Consider the following 17,405-nt stretch of genomic DNA (forward strand, 5'->3'; position numbering starts at 1 on the left):
GAATGGAGACAAAGGATAAGTTTGGAATTAATGAATGACAACTGCTAAATTGTTCCATTACAGCAGTACAAGAAAGGTAATACAGTATTGTATTCTGAGCTCAGAGCCTGAGCACACATATTAAAGAGAAAAAAACCTCTCAACATTAATAATTTATCTCATTTTATAAGGCAATTTAGCAGTCACTTGAAGTTGCTATGGTGACAGGGGGGTATTTTGAGACAACTAATGACCTATGCAAAACCCACTCACTGTAAACTTCACTCAAGCTAAATGAGATTGCTGTCTGTGCTGTGTGTGATACATGGCTGAGAACTTAATCCCCACGCTATGCTTGGCCTTTTTCTGCACAGGACAAATTAAGGTTGTTAATATCAATGTAAAACATCTGTGGGCTGTTTACTGTACAGGGAATATGAGCCAAGTAGCAACTGGGGGCCAACACTGTGCTGCATAATAGTCTTTTGTTTTGATTGCTAATGCAGAATTCATAACAGTTGTCAGGTTAAGGTCAGAAAAAAAAAAAACCTAGCGAGTGAAAGGAAAATGAATACACATGATATGGTTTGAGTGTAATTCAATATGTTTCACACTAAATCCACTTCAATATCTCTTTATTTTTCGGCTTACGTCAAAGATTCCACATTGGAAAAGCTTTGAAGACTTGCTCTGTTCTAGGGCGAATCATATTTGTCCAATAACTGCTTGGCCTGTTGCAGCTGTCGGGGCTGAGAGAGAATGAGTCATGTGTTACCCATTTAAGTCCAATTTCTCCCATGCAAATGCCTGACATGTGTGACTCTGCAGGGCCCTGGGTTAAAGCAGTATTTCTGAAACGAAGGGAGAGAATTCAGGCCAGAGCTATATGACCATTTAACCACCTGCTTCACCTGTGACCTGTGCTGTTTAAAGAAAGTTTATATTTGGGAAACAATCAGCTTATGTTGTTTCTGACATGCCTCTAAATCAGGCACAGCTGGCATGAAATTAAATGAATAAACAAAAGAGGAATGGACTCAGCGTTTTTGCCTTAAAAGGAGCTCTCTTTCTGGAAAATATGAGTTACATCCAGTGAGCTGTGGTGACTCTATGATTTTGAAACATAACATTTTTCGTCCCCAAAATAGATGAACACACACAGGGTAATGTCTGCTTGTTGTAATCACACCTCTCCAACCTCCTTCCTTCCTTTTTATAAAGTTGTGGTTCTTTTGTCCATTCGCTTAAATATCACAGACTAATAATAAAGGCGCCGCCTTCAGATATGTTTTTTTTTTCCTGCTCTTCCTGGAAGCAGTGGTGTTGAGTGCCACCTGTTGGGATACAATCTTAATGACACCGAGCAATAAATCAACAAATGTAAAACAGCCTCTTCAACAGCTGGCAAGGCATGTAGTACACAAACTGTAAGCTAGAGAACCTAAACAAATGAAAATTAGTCTATTTATAAGGCCAGATGACTCAACACTGAACCACAGGAGAATTTCAATGTGGGCCTTTCATGCACAGAGGTTATTCATAAAGAGATATTCTATATATGAGATAAAGATGAAAACCTCATAGGAAATGAATACATATTTACAATGTAAAAAGAAAATCATATTTATCACGCAAACACACACACATATATAGAATTTCGTACACAAGTTTGAATTCATTTAGGATATTCTCTAATCTACACAGGGCCAGAATTATACATCCAGGCTAAAATTATATGTGCACTCACATAATCTTTTAATAAGTGGTGGTGAAAGTTCTGCCATGTCTTTTTAACCTGACAAGGCCAATACCTAATAAGTTCTTGTTAGTGTTCATAATTGACTGCAGCTTGTAGGTTTTTTTTTTGCCAAAATAAAAAGGATTTGTTTGACTCTTATATCAATACTCAGAACAATGGAAAAATGCAAGGAAGGGGAATTGCAGATTTAAACAAGCTGGGAAGGCCTCTTCGAGCTATTTCTAAACAACTGAATATTCTCCAGATCATCAGTTCAAACATTTTACGTTAAATTTAAAGATACTGAAGATGAGGCTTTCAAACTGCAAAAGCTGTCAAGCTCGGTGGTGCTAGCATCATGCTCTGTGGCCATAACCAAAAGCAAAAGAAAACATACAAAAATCCCCTGGCATGCAGTAAGCCTGAGTATTAGGGAGGTGTTGAGGAGCTCCAGCTGATGATCCAGTCTTTGTACTATGTAGCAAATGTGGCTCATTAAATGTAATAACAAAATCTTTTAGAAGAATATGAATAAAACATGTTTGTATATGAAACTTAATAAACTAAAAAAAAACCCAATGTAAAAACTGCACCAGGGTTCATCCAACAAAAGAACGATCTTGACTTCATTATAGCTTTGCTTGGGGTTGTTTTCCTCAGACGTCAGCCACAATAACCTCAAACACCATGCCAGAGATGAAGCAGAAATGTTAAAATAAAGCACTGAAACACAGCTAATGCTTATTTTTTCTATATTTTTGCTGGCCCTGCACTGATGTTAATGCTCCAAAACCCAAAGTTTGTGCAAAACACCTAAAATCATGCATTCCGTATATAGGAGTATGCTTTTACATCACTAATGCAGTGTTAAGTGCCCAATTTCAAATTGCACGTTTAGTTAATAGTCATCACGCTTTCTAGTCTGTAGGCTGTTGTGATCAACAATATTTCAAACACTGATCCACTGTTTTATCCATTTTATTTTATTCCACATGACAGACAAGTTTGTTCTTTGTGCTGAGACAGCAAACAATGCCACTCTGCATGAGCCTTGTAGCTGCACTGATTGAAGCAGCGGCATAGAGGGAATCACTGTTCTGTGATCGGAGACCAGAGCCCCTCGGCCATCTCTGTCAATATCATCTCCACACAGCAAACAGCTGAATCATGAACACCACCCTCACACAGAAATGCAGGGTCACACCAGGCCTGGGGTGTAATGTTGGATGACCTTTCTGTCTCAGTCCACAGAAGGGAGCTTGTTTCCATTTATGAGTGACCGTCTCTGACTCGGTGCTGTAGTGTAGCTGCTGTAGTGAAGCGCAAACGCTGCTGACTGAAATTAGTTTCATTTTGTATCAGTGCCACTTTTGTTTGCTTTTTGAATAATTCTAGGTTTTAATTCTTTGGAAACCAACAACCTGGATAAGAACCATGGTAGTGATTCACAAATACACCAACGGTTTCTTAAGAAACTCAAACCACAGTTTCTTTTCTCTTCCTCTCCCTTTATTTCCCATGCATGCAGCTGGATACTCTCTCCCATGCTTTTTTTTAATGTGGTTGAAATTCTCATTTTGATTTTACATGACGTAAACAGAAGTATGATGACAGACAATTTGGAACAAAGACAGGAAAAGTCTGACTCTTTTCCAGGGTTGCAAACCTTTCTACTGTTTCCTGTCTAATGCACTGACTGGCTAGATTAATGTGAATAGAAATCAACTGAGTATGCAGCCAAATAGAACACAATGACGTGTGCATGTTTTAAACTTAGAAAGCCTGTGCACAGTTAGTCTGACATGTCAATTCCTGCACAGTGAGATAAGATATGTAATTAGAGTACTAAATCACAGTCTTATGTTAGATAAAGTCTAATGACAGATGAGAAGCAAGAAGAAATTAGCTCTTTATACTGATGTATTTCTTAAGATCAAGGATACTGTTGGTTTTTTATTCATTTATTTTTACTTTTTACATATTGGGATGAATCATTGTGCTGACTGAAAAAGATAAAGTAAAGATAAAGATCCCTTTATTGTCGCTGTACTTGGGCATTGTACAACTTGAGCAGAGCTTACGTTTCAGCAGACTAGCATACATACATTCTTACTTGCTTACAGTCATCATTCATTCCACATAAATAATAAAACAGCAAATATGTACTATGATGTAATCTTACATTAGGCAGCATTGGTGGACATTGTACGGGCACAGGTGTAATGTTCAAAATCTGGGTATTATACCCAAAAAACACAAGGCTACTTCAAAAATGGGGCGATCGTGGCTCAAGAGTTAGGAGTTCGCCTTGTAATCGGAAGGTTGCCGGTTCGAGCCCCGGCTTGGACAGTCTCGGTCGTTGTGTCCTTGGGCAAGACACTTCACCTGTTGCCTACTGGTGGTGGTCAGAGGGCCCGGTGGCGCCAGTGTCCGGCAGCCTCGCCTCTGTCAGTGCGCCCCAGGGTGGCTGTGGTTACAATGTAGCTTGCCATCACCAGTGTGCGAATGGGTGGATGACTGGATATGTAAAGCGCTTTGGGGTCCTTAGGGACTAGTAAAGCGCTATGTAAATACAGGCCATTTACCAAAAATACGGAATCACAGAAATAAGCTATTTTAAGAACAAAGTAAAAGAGTTCAACTAAACTGAATTATTCTCAAGAAAATAACATTTAATAAAATATCATAACTCAACAAACTGAGCTACCCAAATGAGAGACAGCTCAACCTATATAGTTACTGAATAAACTATTTTAAACATCAGAGGGGAAAACCACAGAGACAATAGCTAAACATAATACAAGGAGAAACCCCCTATATGATCACAACACTCATTTTGGTGGCCTCTACACTTAAACCAGCTCCACCCCCTCCTCTTTTACTCAGACCTGGAAGGACTGGAGCAGCAGCCTGGTAACAGAGCATTTCAGTTGTGGGTTGTGGGCAACCATCACACACCAGTGAGCTTTTGCGCTCTCTTAATGAACCTCTGCAGGTTTTTCTTGTCTGCCAGCAAGCAATTAGCATACCAAACTGTGATGTCAGTCAGGACACTCTCTATGGTGCTGCAGTGAACCAACAGTCTCTTCTCCAGATGGTTCCTCCTCAGCATGCTAAAGAAGTGGAGTCTTTGCTGGGCTTCTTAACCACCGTGTTGGTGTTAGTGGTCCATGAGAAGTCCTGAGCCATTTAAAGGAGGACTTTCACTGAACAGTCCGGGCTGATGTGGAGAGGGACATGTTCCCTTCTGTGTCTGCTGAAGTCAATCACCATTACCTTAGCTTTGATGGTATTGAGCTGAAGGTTCAGCGTACCATCCCAACAGTTTTTAACCCCCTCCCTGTACGCAGTTTTATCCCTTTCACTGATGAGACCAATGACTGTAGTGTCATCAGCAAATTTAATGATGGTGTTAGAGGGGTAGGTAGGTGTACAATCATTAGTGTGTGGGTGGGTGTACAGGAGAGGGCTCAGCACACTGCCTTGGTGGGAGCCTGTGCTGAGGGTCATGGTGGAGAAGCCTGCAGTACCTCAACTAAGGGCAATTTGGACAGAGAATCCCTGATCCAGGCACAGGTGGAGGGGGGGCAAACTGATATTAATCAGCTTGTCAACCAGAATTTCAGGAATGATGGTCTTGAATGCTGAACTGTAATCTATCAACAGCATTCTGATACAATTTGAGTCTTGTGTAGGGGTGTGGCAATGGCGTCCTCTGCTGATCTGTTTGCGCTGTAGGCAAAGCAATAAAAGTCTAGGTTCTGTGGTAAGCAGGCCTCCATGTGCTGCAGGATAAGCCTCTCAAAGCATTTAATGACTGCAGATATTAAGGCGATAGGTCGGTTGTCTATGAGACAGCTTGGGGCAGATGACTTTGACACAGGAATAAAGTTGTTTGCCTTCAGATGGTGGTCTGTGACAGTGAGAGGTTGAACATCCTGGTCAGGACTCCCCTTAGCTGGTCAGCGCAGGCACAAACTATTTTACGTACTCCATCAAGGCCAGCAACTTTCCTGATGTTCACAGCTTTCAACACCTGCTTCACCTGGTGTTCCTGGAGGGTGAAAGAGAAATTCCTGTGTATGTGTGTTTGTTCTTCAACATGAAAACAACTTAAAACTTCTTCAGTCTCAAGAAAATGAAAAGTCTTGAAAAACTTTGGCAGATTCTTCAAGATAAGAAAACAATCTTTTTCTCATTTAACCTTTTCATCTTTACTTGATCATGATTCATACATGATTCCAAACATTTTTGTTTGGAATCATGTATGATTTTCATTTCACTTCTCACGTGTACACGACTTTGTATTGGTCTTTCACATGGAATTCCAATAAAATTGATTCATGTTTGTGGCTGTAATGTGACAAAATGTGGAAAAGTTCAAGGGGGCCAAATACTTTTGCAAGCCACTGTATGAATCTAGAGATCTGAACCAATCTTGTGGTGGTTTAGTTGGGATCATTGAGAATAAACAAGTTATTTTTGGTAAGACCATCATTTTTATAGCAGCAACCCTTCCCGTGAGTGATATGGGTAGACATTTCCATCCAGCCAGATCGTCTTTTACTTTTCTTTAAAAGTGGGATATGGTTTAATTTAGTTAGATCTGCAAGCTTGGGAGAAACATTATGACCTACATATTTTATATTTCCTGATTGCAGTGGTGTAGAAGAAAAATTATGGAAGGAGCAATTAATCGGAAGGACTGAAGATTTTGACCAGTTAATTGAGTAATCTGATATTCTTGCAAAAGAGTTTATACATGCAATCACCCCAGAGAGATTAGTTTGTGAGTTTTGGAGAAAAAGTAACACATCATCTGCATAAAGGCTGATTTTATGTTCCACGTTCTTGCATTTTATGCCCTTAATTACTGAATTCTGTCTAATTGCTGCTGCTAGTGGTTCAATAAAAATTGCAAACAGTGAAGGGGAGAGTGGGCATCCCTGCCTGGTGCCTCTCAGGAGACAGAAGCTGGAGGATGTTTGGTCAGTTGTTTTGACACAAGCTGTTGGGGAATTGTATAATATTTTTAACCAGTTTATGAAAGAGGATCCAAAACCAAATTTGTGTAAAGTTGCAAATAGAAATTTCCAGTTAACTCTGTCAAATGCTTTTTCTGCGTCTAAAGAGAATATTGTAGTTTCTAGGTTTTTACTGTATGAGTAGTCTATCAAATTAAGTAATCTACGTGTATTTGTTGATGAGTGCCTACCTTTTATGAAACCAGTTTGGTCAGGATGAATTAAGAGGGGGGTTATTTTCTCTAATCTCTTTGAGAGAGCTTTGCAGATTATTTTAAGGTCTACATTTAGGGATATTGGACGATAGCTTGAGGGATATACAGGGTCTTTGCCTGGTTTTAGCAGGAGATTAATGTTTGCACAATTCATATTTGATGGAAGTCTGCCCTTTTCTTTGATTTCCAACAACGTTCTGTTAAAAACTGGTGCTAGAATCGTCCAGAATTCTTTGTAGAATTCTACAGGGAAGACGTCTGGACCTGGAGCCTTACTTATCAGGGCTTCCTGGAGTTCACCTGGCGTCAGTGGCAAATCCAGTGGCGAATTCATTTTACTGTTTAGGTGTGGACGTAAAGTCACCCTCTATCATGTAGGCAACAGAACATAGTAATTTTCTTAAATTCTCATTCACAGCAGGTGTCCTACATAACAGATTCAAACTAAGCACATCCATTAGAATTGAAATTTAGATAGGAACAATATTTGTATTCTTATGTTATGTATGATTAAAGAATTGCTTCAGTACTTCAACTTTTACTGGAATATATGTATATTTTATATTAGTATCTGTACTTCTACATAAGTAAAGACAGTCTGTACTTTTGCCACCTGTGGTGCTCATGCTCAGGACAGGGTGCTAATGACTCTGCTTCTGAATACCTTGCTTGTAACAACTGGCTATTTGAGCTACTGTTGTCTGGTCACTCTCCTCTGACATCAACAAGGTATATTCACACAGGGAACTGCTGCTCACGGAATACTTCCTCTTTTTCAAACCATTTTCAGTAAACCCTAGTGACAAGTGTGTGGGGAAAATCCCATTAGATCAGCAATTTCTGAAGCACTCAGACCAGCCCACCTGGCACCAACAACCATTCCACATTCAAAGTCACTGAAATCACCTTTCTTCAGCCTTTTGGATACTTAATTGCTTCTGAAGATTGTGTTGACTTTTCTGGATACCATGTCTAAAAGCATAGAGTTGCCTAGTATGTGATTCGTTATTTAGATATTTATGTTATCTAATAAAGTGGCCAGTGAGTGCAGGTGTAAAACTAAGAACTAGAGCCCGTGAAATACAGACAGCAAGTAAAACTAAACAGGACGTGAAAGAAAGCTACTCTTCAAAATAAAACAGGAAACAACCAAAGGAAACAAAAGAAAAACAAACGACCCACCTAAACACCTAATGTAAACCAAATAAAGCCTTGTGTTTTTTAAAACAAGAATAGAAAAAAGAGAAAAAAGAAAGCCCTATGACCTTTTACATTTTGTGGCCTATTTGTTCTACTTCAGTTTGAGCCTGATTGGGCCTAATTTATAGTTCCAGCAGAGGAGCTGCTTGTCATTCCTGCTAAAGAAACATGATATGATGCTGCCCTCTCCTGTACACTTAAAGAATTTATGATTAAGCCAATCATGCCGCTCATAAATCATAAAAAAACCAACTTTCTGTTTACCTGGTGTTCAGCTTATCTGATCTCTGATCTCCTGTGAGGATCAAGGCAGAACTTGACCGGTGGGAACTTTATTTGATTTCCGCATGTTTTTTTTTTTCATTTACAGTGAAAGCCACAGTGAACACTGAAAATTCAGGTGATCAGTTCTGACCTGCATAAAGAGAGAGAGAAACCTGATTAGCGCTGTTTAGCTTACACTGTAAAAAATGTTTGTGAAAATTACAGTGAAAAATTTCCAAAGGCAACAGTACTGGACCATAAAGTAAAAAATAATACCTTACTTTACCAGAAACATTCAGTTATTGTAAATCAAGAACAGTACGTGACATTAATGTTTACTGTTCATGTGTTTAAAAAAAAAAAAACCCTACAGTTCTAGGTGAAAATATATTTTTCATTTGTAAAAGTACAGTGAGTATACCATAATTTCAAAAGTAATTGCAATAAAATACATTTGAGGCATTTTGCTCTACATTTAACTTTACTTAACAACCAGCCATCATTTTGAAAAATCATGAAGTCTCAATTTCTGCAAAAAAACATGTTATAAGTTATATAAATCTCTAAATGGCAACTATTATGTTGAAGCATTACCTGCAGGGAATAATCCTTTTGGCTTTTTTAGTTGCAGAAACAACTTTTCATAGGTTTTTATTCATTTGAAATATTCTGTGATACTTTGCAGAGTTTACTGGTTAATGTTTTCAAATTCATAAAATTGTTTCTGAAGAATATTTGTGCCTTTGTTTCAGTGCCTTTGTGATACTCCAGAGTGTGTTGAATGCTGATGATATTTCTAAGATCTACAACAGGGGTGGGCAACTCCAGGCCTGAAGTGCTGGTATCCTGCAGGTTTAAGATGTGTCCTTGATCCAACACAGCTGATTTAAATTGCTAAATTACCTCCTCAACATGTCTTGAAGTTCTCCAGAGGCCTGGTAATGAACTAATCATTTGATTCAGGTGTGTTGACCCAGGGTGATATCTCAAACCTGCAGGACACTGGCACTTAAGGCCTGGAGTTGCCTACTCCTGATCTACAAGAATTCCTGTACGATAAATAAACTGAATCCATATCTCACAAACCTTTTCAGTGATTAAGAGTAAATTCTGTTATGTATCTATACATTGCTTTTGTATAAATTGTCTTGATTTTATAACACTTTAAAAAAATAGCCTTTTGGTCCTACCATTTTTTAAATACTTTTTTTCTGTGTATCTTTTAGTTACAACAGTCTTTTGTCCAACCCCGGCTGTTGCTGAACAAAGAAGACTTCCACTACCTTTTCCCAGGCCAGCACCTGGCGCTAGCCCTGAACTTTATCCTTCTGAGCAAAACAGTTAGCAGATAACATCGATAACATAGTGCTTAGGCCTAGCTAAGCAGTTTTCACAAGGTCTTGCTGATACATACTTCATCTTGAGCATGCAAAGGTTATACAAAAATCATACAGTGAAATTCTTACCACCTAAATCTAAATGTGAGGGTTAACTAGAATTTTCCCATTACAGATGACATCGATTTTTCACGTTTCAAGTTGTAAATGGAGAGCTGGTTCAAACCTAAGGATTGTCCCCTGCTGTTGCTTAGTAGTCCTACAGTTGTGGTGAGTTTGGGCAGTAGCACAAAGTTTGGCTTTCATGCACTTTGCTGCCTCAGTTATCATATAGTTTGTTTGTTTTTTTTACACGTTTCTATGATACAGTGAAGAACAATCACACGGAATTCATGTGCTTCAAAAGTTTTTATTTAACAAATACATATACCTTTAGTTTTGGTAGTGCCAAACCTTTTTGGCAGCTCCTGTACTACAGCTTGTGTGGCCTGAGGTCCACAGTCTGTAATATGGGCTGTGCAGTGGTTTATCACCTCTGTTCTGTCCTTTTCATTGTTGGATCTTGAAAATAAATCGACATTTTATGTATATGATTCATCTTCTGTTGAGTGCTACAATTTTTGAATGCACAAAATAGTTTAAGCATTTCCTGAGCGCAGTGCAGCTGGAAAAGCAGTGCTGCCAACTTAGCAGGAGTGTTGGACTGCCTGCACTCAGTTTCATAAGTGTTATCAGGTACTGCCCATAAATGTGTTTTAACATTTTCTTTATTTCGGTTTGGGCTTTTTCATACTGGGAAAGAAATGTAAATGTTAACACCAATACTTATGGCACCCTTATGTCTCCATCCCTAAATGATCAGCATAATATTCAATCTGTGAGATTAATTTTTTTTCTTTTGAATATTCCAAATAAATAACTGTTATTTTTTATGTTAACCATACAATAACAATGTAATTTACAAGTTGTTTGCTTTTTGTTTGTAAGACAGTAAATATGAAAATTTGTGGATAAGTTATATATGCTGTGGGATGCAAAAGTTAGGGCAAGCTTGTTAATAGTCATTATTTTCCTGTATAAATCGTTGGTTGTTACAATACAAAATGTCAGTTAAATATATCATATAGGAACTCACACAGTGATATTTGAGAAGTGAAATGTTTATTGGATTTACAGAACGTGTGCAATAATTGTTCAAACAAAATCAGGCAGGTGCATAAATTTGGGCACTGTTGTCATTTTATTGATTCCAAAACCTTTAGAACTAATGATTGGAACTCAAATTGGCTTGGTAAGCTCAGTGACCCCTGACCTACATACACAGGTGAATCCAGTAATGAGAAAGAGTATTTAAGGGGGTCAATTGTAAGTTTCCCTCCTCTTTTAATTTTCTCTGAAGAGTAGCAACATGGGGGTCTCAAAACAACTCTCAAATGACCTGAAGACAAAGATTGTCCACCATCATGGTTTAGGGGAAGGATACAGAAAGCTGTCTCAGAGATTTAAGCTGTCAGTTTCCACAGTTAGGAACATATTGAGAAAATGGAAGACCACAGGCTCAGTTCAAGTTAAGGCTCGAAGTGTCAGACCAAGAAAAATCTCGGATAGACAGAAGCGACGAATGGTGAGAACAGTTAGAGTCAACCCACAGACCAGCACCAAAGACCTACAACATCATCTTGCAGCCGATGGAGTCACTGTGCATCGTTCAACCATTCGGCGCACTTTACACAAGGAGATGCTGTATGCGAGAGTGATGCAGACGAAGCCTTTTCTCCTCCCACAGCACAAACAGAGCTGCTTGAGGTTTGCTAAAGCACATTTGGACAAGCCAGCTTCATTCTGGAATAAGGTGCTGTGGACTAATGAAACTAAAATTGAGTTATTTGGGCGTAACAAAGGGCGTTATGCATGGAGGAAAAAGAACACAGCATTCCAAGAAAAACACCTGCTACCTACAGTAAAATATGGTGGTGGTTCCATCATGCTGTGGGGCTGTGTGGCCAGTGCAGGGACTGGGAATCTTGTCAAAGATGAGGGACACATTCCACTCAGTATCAGCAGATTCTGGAGACCAATGTCCAGGAATCAGTGACAAAGCTGAAGCTGGATCTTTCAACAAGACAACAACCCGAAACAGTGCTCAAAATCCACTAAGGCATTCATGCAGAGGAACAAGTACAACGTTCTGGAACGGCCATCTCAGTCCCCAGACCTGAATATTATTGAAAATCTGTGGTGTGAGAGCTGTCCATGCTCAGAAGCCATCAAACCTGAATTAACTAGAGATGTTTTGTAAAGAGGAATGGTCCAAATTACCTTCAACCACAATCCAGACTCATTGGAACGTACAGGAAGCGTTTAGAGGCTGTAATTTCTGCAAAAGGCGGATCTACTAAATATCGATTTCATTTCTTTGTTTTTGTGGTGCCCAAATTTATGCACCTGCCTGATTTTGTTCGAACAATTATTGCACACTTTCTGTAAATCCAATAAATTTCATTTCACTTCTCAAATATCACTGTGTGTGTCTCCTATATGATATATTTAACTGACATTTTTTAGTGTAACAACCAACGATTTATACAGGAAAATAATGACTATTATCAAGGTTGCCCAAACCTTTGCATCCCACTGTAGTTTGGATTAAAAGGCTTTGTATCTTTTCTGTGTATATTTTAGTTACAACAGTCTTTTGTCCAATCCCGGGCTTTTGCTGAACAAAGAAGACTCCAACTATCTCTTCCCAGGCCAGCACCTGGCGCTGGCCCTGAACTTTATCCTTCTGAGCAAAACAGTTAGCAGATAACATAGTGAAGCATTGTTAGGCCTAGCTAAGCAGTTTTCACAAGGTCTTGCTGATACATACTTCATCTTGAGCATGCAAAGGTTATACAAAAATAATACAGTGAAATTCTTACCACCTAAATCTAAATGTGAGGATTCACTAGAATTTTCCCATTACAGATGACATCGATTTTTCACGTTTCAAGTTGTAAATGGAGAGCTGGTTCAAACCTAAGGATTGTCCCCTGCTGTTGCTTTGTAGTCCTACAGTTGTGGTGAGTTTGGTTTTCATGCACTTTGCTGCCTCAGTTACTATATAGAAACATGTAAAAAAAAAAATCTATGATACAGTGAAGACAGTAAATATGAAAATTCGTGGATACGTTATATATAGTTTTGATTAAAAGGCTTCATATAATGGTGGATTGACCATTACAGAAACAAAACATGATTTAGGTCATTACCAGAACTGTTCATTTATAAACCTCATATATCATATTTATAGCAGGCCTTTAGTGACCTTTGTACTAAAGAAACTTAATACACACGAAAGCACAAACTTGTATCAGGTAAATTTATTATGGAGTCGGGGCAAGGTCTAAAGAAATTATTATAGCAAAGTTTTACTCATCCGTTTTTTAAAAGTGAGTCTGAAATACCACAACTTACAACAATAACAACAAATGATAAGCATAATGCATCATAATGCTCAGTGTTTTAATAGGCAAAAGAGGAAAATGGATGGGCCTCTTTGCTGGTCTGCTAATCAGAAGGATGTGGAAAAATGTTACACAGCGAAGTGGAAACTACTTTCTCCCTCAATCTCATTCAGTCTGTTAGATCTGCTAAAACTGTGGCAAAGAGCCAGACTCGAACCTGGACCGGCTGCTCTGAGCCGTCGCTCACTCGAAACACTGAGCTAAACCAACACCATGCTGAATTTGCATATCCATCCTAGTCTCGTCTCTGTGTTTTGATATTTCTTCAGCTTTCCCGGTCATGTCTCCATGTCTGTTTTTCCCCAGTCCTGGTGTCAATTCCACCTGTCTGAGTCTCTGTGTTAGTTCCTCTTTTACTGCAACTTGTACATGCTATGTTGTTATTATTAATAGTAGTTGTTGTTGTAGTAGTATTAGTAATATTGGGGTTTCTTCTTCTTCTTCTTCGGATCATGACAGCCGATAGTGTTCACTGTGGACTAACTAAACAGAAGAAAGAAGAAGAGAAATAACAATTTAACATAAACCAGTGACACAATCCAGGGCCTGATCAACCCTGGCAGGGCCTCCTTGGATGAGGGTGTATAGTGATAATGGCCAAAACACCTGATGAATCCAAGGTCCACTGCTGATGATATCTCCCAAATTGAAAATGATAATCTAGATCGATCTCTAATCCCTAAACCTAACCAAGGAAGGTAAATGGCAGATTAGCCTGGGTAAAAGACCGAAAGTTGAGGCACACAACGATGTGTGCTGCACATAGAGAGAGGTATCATTTCAGAAACACCAGGAAGACTGAAGCTCATTGCAGGGACAAAGCAGGACTCATGATCTTCACCAGCAGCTCTTTTTTTGAACATAAAGATATTATATTCAGTCCTGTAGAAAGTTAAATATTTAAATATATATTATGCTCTCGTTACTCTGTATGAATGATTCTGTATTACTTTATGATAAATAACACACTATTGGCAAGAAACGGTGAAAGAATTCCGGATCAGACGTTTTTAGTTCAACATACAAGTGACGATTTTTGACCTTCATCAGGTTTTATTCAATTGTGTCAGAGAAAACATCACATCCTCTTCATGCAGCTGACTACATTCAGTGTTTAAAACAGGAGTTGAGCAGGTCTGAGATTAGCACCTTTCTGAAACACCAAACTCAGGTCCTGTTAATGCTGGTATATAGTGACACAGTTACATGGGTGATCAATCCTTTTGACTTTGTCTTTAACTTTATCTATAAGCAGCTGCAGCTTTTACTGAAAGCACATGTGGCACTTTAACCTTTGTACTGTTTTCATCAGTTAATTATGGAGTTACTACAAAGAGTGAAGATATAGGATGATCTGTCTGCTGTCACTGGCTGGTGCTGAGGTCTGAATCTGAGGGCAGCTCCTGTAATCACAAGGAGAACAGAATCATCACAAACTGAAATATAAAGTTTCTCTCTCAAATCTGAAATAAAAAAATTTCCAATATAATGTTTACCTTTTGAGTTGTTGATGCTTTGTAAATGGAGGTATGCAAAGATGAGATGATGGAGCAGGTTTCAGTCCTGGTTCAGTCTGCTGCTGCATCCTGGTCACCAAGCTACCGAGGTATTATCAGCAGTGTGTGAGCTGCTGCTTGGGTATTGAACAAGAAATATTAAGGCTTCAAATTATTTCTCTTAAAGGATGTAAGCTGTACAGAGTACTGCACATGTGACTTTGTGAACATATCTCATTAGCAATAATTCAGACAGTTTTTTAACATGAATGTTTGCAACAAACTCAGTACAAAAATATATACAGAGTCAGTGCTAAAAAATTCATCAGTGGAAAAATTAAACATATATTTGAACTTAAGCTGCCAAGCGGAAGTAGTTGGTTTCAGTACATAAATATCGGGCTTTGCTATTTAATTCGTAGTTACTGATTAATGAGGGGTTACTGAAGTGCCAGGTTTGTTACTATCCTTACAGATGTGGCAAGAGACAGACAACATGCTGTTTGTTAATAATCAGCTCTGCACAGGAGCTGAAGCAGAGTCCAGCCTGTTGCTCTTACAGTAATATACTCATAATAAAAGTACAGTAACAGTAGTTAGTTAGTGACTGAGCAGCCCGGTGCTTTTCTCTTGATTTCTGTGTACATAACTGATTTGTATCACTGCCAGTACATAAACACAAATTCAAACTTTATCCTCGGAGCACAGATGTTTTAAACTGATCTACTTCTATATTTCCGATGCATGAATTCCATCTTAAAACCATATTTATTTTGTCTGTATTGGTTCATTTTGTACAGCAGCCATTTTCATTATTCGTTAAGATTTGTTTTTGTTTTTTTTTAATTATTAAAAAAAAGATCAGCGTTGTTTCATTATATAATGCGTCTGAGATATATATTTTACAGGGATTACAGGCAGAGAAAGGGGAGTAGGGGTGTGCTGCAGGATGAACATGAATAACAGTGCACAAAATAGATGTGATATACATGACAGTTCTTCCCTCGTTGCACTGCAAGGGTGATGAGAATCTATGAACAAATAAAAATTAAATGCAAACTAAATTTTTGTTGTTGTTTTTTTAAACATTTTAAGTTTTTAGCTTTAACTTTTTTTCTTTTTTTTTGATTTTCAGTACCAGTAGTTACATCAGACCTTCCCAAAGTGATTGGGGCCCAGAGCCATGGCAGGGGGGGCGCGGTATGAAAAGGAAAAAAACAAAAGGCTTGGGCACTGCTAGCACGGGCGCCCACAGAAACGCAAAGCAGGAGATGAAGCATCGCTGAATATGTTTCCAAACCAACTTCATTCTAAGCCAAAGACTAGAAAATCTGGTGAAGCATATCTTCCCTTTGGTTTCACCTGCACAAGTGCCGAGGTAGGTCTCCCCTGCAGAATTAGTTTTCCCTTTGTCGGGAGCAGCGCTGGGCTCTCCAAATCACGGACAAACAGTATCCCACATTCTTGATTTTTAGTTCACAAACACTTGTTGTAATGACTAACTACTCCTGACATTTTGGAGATGTTAGCTCTTTATACAGTAAAGTTACAGCAGGATACAAATAATATCAGACTGATCCTGCCACGATTTGTTCCCCCGGTTCAAATCACAGACAAACAGTATCCTACAGTTGTTTATGTTTTTGAACCCATTTTGCACAGAGACACATTTTTTTAAAAATGTATTGATGGCAATGTTGAATATTATTACTCAGGAAAAAAAAACCAACTACAGTAAAAATAATTACACCCTGATGCGTCAGCCTTTCTAAATAGAGGGACAGTAACTGCTTGAAGTAAACATGCTTATCACTTTTCTTTTTTTTAAACATTTTTGAATGCCTTTGGTTGTCTTGTAGGTTTTCCCCTCCTATCTTTCTCTTCCTCATTACTATTATTCCCTCGATCTGGATTCTGGAGATACAACACCAGCAAGACAAAGCCAGCGATCTAGAGGTACCCCATGTACATTTATTGACCGATTCTATCAAATGTCACATCTGCTATTAATGTTAAGGTTTATAAGATTTAATTACAATAAAACAATAAATACCCCGTGAAATTCACTCACAAAAGCTTCTTTAAATTGTTTTCAGTGCAATAAACTAGATTCTATAGAAACTTTGCAAAGACTGTGGAATCGAAGCACCGAGCAGGGAAACACTACCACAAACCAGAATTTACTTAAGGTAAGAGTGACTGAATTGTTAAGTTATGGTTCTGTGACAGAAATAAAGAGAGAAAAAAGAAAGAAACTGTGAATGAATGAAATGAGAAAGATCACTGTGCCATGTGAAGTGCTGTAAATACAAGAATGAGCTCAAATGGGACAAGCAATGAGCAAATACAGACTTGCCAGGAATTTATTTCGTTATCCATGTCTAATCAGAGAGAACCAGTTTTTCCACTTTTTCTACCAATGTTTTGAGTGAAACACCAGGAAGACTGAAGCTCATTGCAGGGACAAAGCAGGACTCATGATCTTCACCAGCAGCTCTTTTTTTGAACATAAAGATATTATATTCAGTCCTGTAGAAAGTTAAATATTTAAATATATATTATGCTCTCGTTACTCTGTATGAATGATTCTGTATTACTTTATGATAAATAACACACTATTGGCAAGAAACGGTGAAAGAATTCCGG

The sequence above is a fragment of the Mchenga conophoros genome, linkage group LG13 (genome assembly GCF_057382185.1).
Source record: "Mchenga conophoros isolate Kocher_MC1m ecotype Shallow Benthic linkage group LG13, M_conophoros_male_GT1.1, whole genome shotgun sequence".
Classification (NCBI taxonomy): domain Eukaryota; kingdom Metazoa; phylum Chordata; class Actinopteri; order Cichliformes; family Cichlidae; genus Mchenga; species Mchenga conophoros.